This window comes from Suncus etruscus, chromosome 16, assembly GCF_024139225.1.
Source record: "Suncus etruscus isolate mSunEtr1 chromosome 16, mSunEtr1.pri.cur, whole genome shotgun sequence".
NCBI classification, from domain to species: domain Eukaryota; kingdom Metazoa; phylum Chordata; class Mammalia; order Eulipotyphla; family Soricidae; genus Suncus; species Suncus etruscus.
The window spans coordinates 85990316-85996371 of record NC_064863.1 but is presented as its reverse complement, the minus strand read 5'-3'; the positions used below and the strand labels follow the sequence as shown (position 1 = coordinate 85996371).

The 6056-nt window shown below is 47.2% G+C and overlaps 1 non-coding gene across 1 annotated transcript; it reads right to left on the bottom strand.

The window, feature by feature from the left end:
- Positions 1-5127: 5127 nt before the first annotated feature.
- On the bottom strand, positions 5128-5189 carry LOC126033228 (U7 small nuclear RNA). Its single transcript, XR_007504346.1, has one exon. It is a non-coding gene; the product is annotated as a U7 small nuclear RNA (small nuclear RNA).
- Positions 5190-6056: the final 867 nt, after the last annotated feature.

Below are 6056 nucleotides of genomic sequence, written 5' to 3'. Positions count from 1 at the left end.
GTGTTGCCTTGGGGAGGAAGGCAAAAATAAAAGAGGAGCAAGGAATCATGAGAGCAGCAGAGAAGAAGCTGCTTGGAAAAGGCTGAGTACAGAAGCCCTGTGAGGAAGTCACATGGCGGTTAGGGCCATGAAATGAATCTGGATGGCTCCTGAAATGTTAACTGACTGCCTGTGAATTTCTATGCTGTTATCCTGCACCTTCAGACCCACTAGCTGAAGGGGCTACAGGCGCGCGTTGAGCCGAGAAAGGCCTCACCCCAACCTAAGACTTTATATTTATATTTATTCAACAAACAACAATGAATAATCATAAATATAAGAGACATCTCTTAGGGCTGGAGAGATTGGACAGGTTTCATGCAGCTGACCTCAGTTTGGTCCTACTGACCGCATATTGTCCTTGAGCATCACCAGTAGTGCTTCCTGACACAGAAGTAAGCCGTAAGCACTGCCAGCATGGCCAACTGCTCTTCATTCTGCTGCTGTGATTGCTGGAGTACAGAAAGGTAGCTCAAAGGCTGTGTGCGAGGTCCACGGGCTGATGATCCATGGTGATCATGGGGAAGGCAGATGGCTTCAGGGATCTTGAGAACAGCAGGAAATGCTCAGGCCTTAGACAAATGAGGGTGTGCAGTTCTTCCCCCATTGTGTCCAGAGAGAGACAGATGACAGCTACTGGGACAGATGAGAGAAGCAAGTGCAAGTTAGGTGTTCTTACTCTGAGGCACTGCAAGTGCTCACAAGAAAGTGACACAGAGAGAGCCCCTGTGCCCTGGGTCTGTGAGGAGAGAGTAGCAGAGAGAATCACCTGAGATGTCAGCTGGTCTTTGTGAGAGATGGTGGTCCTCTGTCAAAATGGGGTCCTCCCCCCTGTGATGGTAATCTTCCCACAGGATGGTGGCATTCTCCCTTAGGTAGGGTCCTGTCCCAGATGGGGTCTTCCCCCTGGGATGGTAGTCTTCCCTGCACTCCCGTAGGAGTTCTCCCAATCACGAGGGACTCAGAGTCAGAGCTGTGGCTGTGCAAGCATGTCCCCTACTACTCTTTGTTGGGGGGTCCAAATCTAATGGCACTTGGGGGTTATTCCTGGCCCTCCACTCAGGAACCACTCCTGGCAGTGCTTGGGGGACCAGATGGGAACCAGGGTTTGAACCCAGGTCAGCCACATACAAGGCAAATGCCCTCCCTGCTGTCCTATCACTCCTGACTTCCTGCTCATCTTTTTTTTTTTTCTTCCCCCCCCCCCCCGTTTTTGGGTCACACCCAGCAGCACTCAGGAGTCACACCTGGCTCTGCGCTCAGAAACGGCTCCTGGCATATGAGACCATATGGGATGCCGAGATTCAAACCGCTGTCCATCCTGAATAGGCTGCGTGCAAGGCAGATGCCCTACTGCTATGCTATCTCTCCGGCCCCTCCTGCTCATCGTTTTGAAACTCCTTAGTGGATTCCAGTAAGCAGCCATCAATGATAATCAGAGAACTGAACTCGAGAAGCCGACCTTCAGAGTTCAGAGTGGCGCCGTGAGAGGCTGCAGAATGACCGCACCGAGAGTCGGGCACAGGAAGAATGTGGCGAGAGTGCCAGCCGGGCGTGTTTTGATGAAGCACAGCATGGAGATTCTGTGGCGCTTCATTCCGATCTTGAACCTGAAGCACTTTCCCAGAGCAGAACGAGAGTCAGCATGAAGCGCATTCTCAGTCTCTCAAACTGCAGGTGTTCACAGCCTTGAGGACCAGGCATGCAAGGAATACATGCACACTCTTCACTTCCTCCCTGAGGCCTGGCTTCAGTGAGGTGACTGTAATCTGGGTGCTCCAGTCCCAGGTCCCTGCCCTTTTGAAGCCTGTTTCCAAACAGCCATGTTGCTGTCCTGCTCAAGTGTTTTTTTGTTTTTGTTTTTGGGTCACACCTGGCCGAGGTCAGGCTCTATGCTCAGAAATCGCTCCTGGCAGGCTCAGGGGACCATATGGGATGCTGGGATTCGAACCACCGACCTTCTGCATGCAAGGCAAACCCTTACTTCCATGCTCTCTCTCTGGCCCCATGCTCAAGTGTCTTACTGCCCACACCATGCTGTGTTCCCAGTATCCATTCACACAACTCAGTAAGCATTTAGCATCAGCTCTCCTCACGCTGATCCACAGATTCAGTCAATCCTGACTAGTCCTGACGTAGGGAATCAAGAGTAGAACATGTACTTTACATAAATGAGGCCTTGGGTTTGCTTCCTAACATAGAAAAGTAAACTAAGATTCCACTGTACGAGGAACTTGAACTTGAACTTGGCAGGCTGATGCCCGTACTTCTGTGGAAAAGCAAAACAAATGGGTCAGACAGATAACACAGCGTAAGGCACCTGCCTAACTGGAAGATGACACCCAGCGATTATGATCTAAAATTAAGGCGTTCCCCCAATTTCCTCTCTTTCCTTTTCACCTAGCCCTTTGATGTATAAAATCCCACCTGGGTCACTACCCCACCCCCTTGGTGGATTTTATTCTGGGAGAACAAAGAGATACAAGGTGAGAGAAGCAAACTGTGATTCTTTCCTGACTGGCTTGCTTTATTCATTCTTTGCGGCCACCCTACTTGCTTCAGACCCTTCTGCCTGGGGGTAGAAACATGGTGTGGGGGATTCATTTCACAACATGTGATTTATTTTAGAACTGGTGCTTGAACAGGGACTCAAGGACCTGAGAAGACCCCAACGATGGTGAGTGATTTGACCTCCTGGTGGATAACCCCCACGAAGGCCTCCTTGAACTAGACTGAGTGTGCAGTGCCCTTCACCAGAACGTTGGTGCACATGGTTCCTGTTCTGAATGTGGCAGAGACCCGCCCAGCTGGGACAAAAGCAGGCAGTGAAGGGGAGAGAACTGAAGACACTAAGCAGCATCCCAGAGGCCAAGGCCCACGGCCTTTCCTCCACCAAAGGTGCTTTGTGAGAGGACCTCAACCCTCCAACCTGCAGCAGCTTATCAAGGTCACTGATGGGGTAGAAGCCAAAGAGAAAGCTCCTTTGGAGGGGGACTAACAGCAGAAAGATGAGCAGGTCCACCCACCCAGATTCCAGCCCAGGAACCGAAGTCCTTTCCATCCAAGAAGACTTCAGCAGACTACTATAGAAGGAGAAGATGGAGAATCCAAGCCCAGTCAAAGTCCAACTGAGGAGAAGGAGAAGCTGCTTGCAGAACCTCCTGTAACTTTCTTCTAGTTTTATCCCCCGACTGATTTGTGTCAGTCATTATAATGCTGTTTAAACTGTGTATTCTATCTATAGAGATTTGAATAGCTACTGTTTTGTTCTGTGCCCCACTGCAAACAGAAAATTTGTATCCAACTTTAGTGGTTTAATATTAGTTTGCTCAGTTCCGGAGAAATGCATAATGATGTTAGATTTTTTGTTTGTACAAACACTGGGCCAACCCCAGTGATGCTCAAGGGTTACTCCTGGCTATGTGCTCAGAAATCACTCCTGGCTTGAGGATCATATGGGACACTGGGGGATAGAACTGTGGTCCGTCCTAGGTCAGCAGCATGCAAGGCTGTGCCACCACTCTGGCCCTGTTGTTAGATTTTTAATGGTTCTCAACTATCCAATTGGAAATTTTTACCAATTGCTGTGATACTTGAGTCTGTATATTAAGTAGCAACTTATTATCAAATTATGTCTGCCAAAATGTTCTAATGTCTTAGTTCACAGAAGTCAATGGAAAAAGAACTTGAATACTATCGACTTTTATTATAGTGTTCATTATAAGAATGTTTTAGCGGGGCCGGGCGGTGGCGCTGGAGGTAAGGTGCCTGCCTTACCTGCGCTAGCCTAGGAGACGGACCGCGGTTCGATCCCCCGGCGTCCCATATGGTCCCCCAAGCCAGGAGCGACTTCTGAGCGCATAGCCAGGAGTAACCCCTGAGCGTTACCGGGTGTGGCCCAAAAACCAAAAAAAAAAAAAAGAATGTTTTAGCAAACTTATTTTCAAATCTACAGAAAGGTTCTAATGTTTATGTACAGAGAAGCCTATAAAAATGGTAATATGTATAAGACAAAAAAAAAAGAAAAAGCTAATTTTTTTGAATATGTATTCACAATCTGACCTTTGGTGCTTCTACAGCCAATGTTTACTGTGCCCATGCAAAATAGCAACCACTTTTTTTTTTTTTTTTTTTTTTTTTAAGCAATCACATTTATAAGTTCTGATCTGGGATTTTCACCTCTGGTGGAGAACAGTGGAACAAAACTTTTGTAGCCTTTCTAAATTGTTTTGTTTTGTTTTAAACATAAAGTGTTGAATTATAAGATGACACCCAGCTATTAACCCAAAACAAAGGTGCTCCCCCCTCTTCCTCTTTCCCTTAAACCTCTTCCTTTGATATGTAAAAGCTCTCCTAGATCTTACTCCACCTTCCTCTGCCGGGTGGATTTTGCTCGGGAAGAATAAAGAAAGAGCTGTTTGGCTTTGGCTCCGGCAGTGAGACCACAAAGTACAGACTGACTCCCTGACTCTCTCCTGACTGGATTGGTTTTTTAACCTTCACTGCTACCCTATCTGCATCAGACTTATTCACCTGGGGGTAGAGATAGGGTGTGTGGGGTGGTTTCACACCGTGGGGATTTGTTTTACAACCTAACCATCCCTAGTTTAACCCCCAGCACCACACATAGCCCTCTCTGATTTAAGAAGAGGTAAATCGTCTGCAGGCAGGGAAACATCCTACTGGTTTGTTGGCTGTCAAGAGTGGATCCTAAGCAATTCTAAAGCAGTAGAATGAGTACGAACTCCTTGCTCCTTGAGCACTACCAGAAACAACTCCCAAGCACCAGCATACAAATTAGGGTGAGATAGTCCTTTAATTTACCAGACTGGTTGGGGCCTGGAGAGATAGCACAGCAGTGTTTGCCTTGCAAGCAGCCGATCCAGGACCAAAGGTGGTTGGTTCGAATCCCGGTGTCCCATATGGTCCCCGGTGCCTGCCAGGAGCTATTTCTGAGCAGACAGGGAGGAGTAACCCCTGAGCACCGCCGGGTGTGGCTCAAAAACCAAAAAAAAAAAAAAAAAAAATTACCAGACTGGCAAAGATTAAGAGGACCCAAAGATGTAAAGCAACTGAAACTTTTTTTTTATGGGCCTTCCGGTGAAGATCAGAAGGCCTGCTGGACAAATTCTAAAAGAGCTGTAACACTAACTGAAACTTTTTTTTGTTTTAGGGCCACACCAGTGGTGCTCAGGGGTTACTCCTGGCTCTGCACTCAGAAATCATTCCTGGCAGGCTCGGGGGATCATATGGGATGCCAGAGATCAAACCTGGGTTGGCCATGTGCAAGGCAAACACCTCTCCATTGTGCTATCGCTCCAGTCCCACAATTGAACATTTGTGTGTTGCTGATGAGGCATAGATTGGAGCACTCCTCTGGAGAACTGGCTTACATTTATTTCCTCTATTGCAGGTAACCTTGATATTACACCTTCTTTATGTGTATCCATACAACCATGGATATATAACTAAGGCTTTTGTACTAGACTGTTCAAGGAACTCTCCAAAATATCCCCAACGTGGAAACAGTCCAAACATCAACCAGGACCAAGTGAACAAATCATTGTCTGATATCTAGACAACTGGATCCAGGGCTGGAACACATGCATTGCATGAGCACAGTGAGGCGCTGGTACCATTTGGTCATCTGAGCAGCAGAGCTGAAGTAGCCCCTAAGTACCTAAGCGTGTGTGTATCCCTAAAACCAAACAGCTGATATGGTGATATAGTAGTGTACAAGTACAGTTCTGCTTGGACAGCATGGATGGAACTCGCAGGCCATTCCTGATGAGAAAAGTCACATGTAGTCCCTCTGCTTTTGCCTAGCCACATATTTCAAAACTAGCAAACAGCCTTGCCCATGGAGGTCAGACTAGGTTACCCAGGGGACTAGGGTGGAATGGGGAGCTGCTGGGGAAGACAGTTTCAGTTCTTCTATATTTTATTTATTTATTTATTTATTTATTTATTTATTTATTTATTTTTGGGGGACACACCAGTGAAGCTCAGGGGTTACT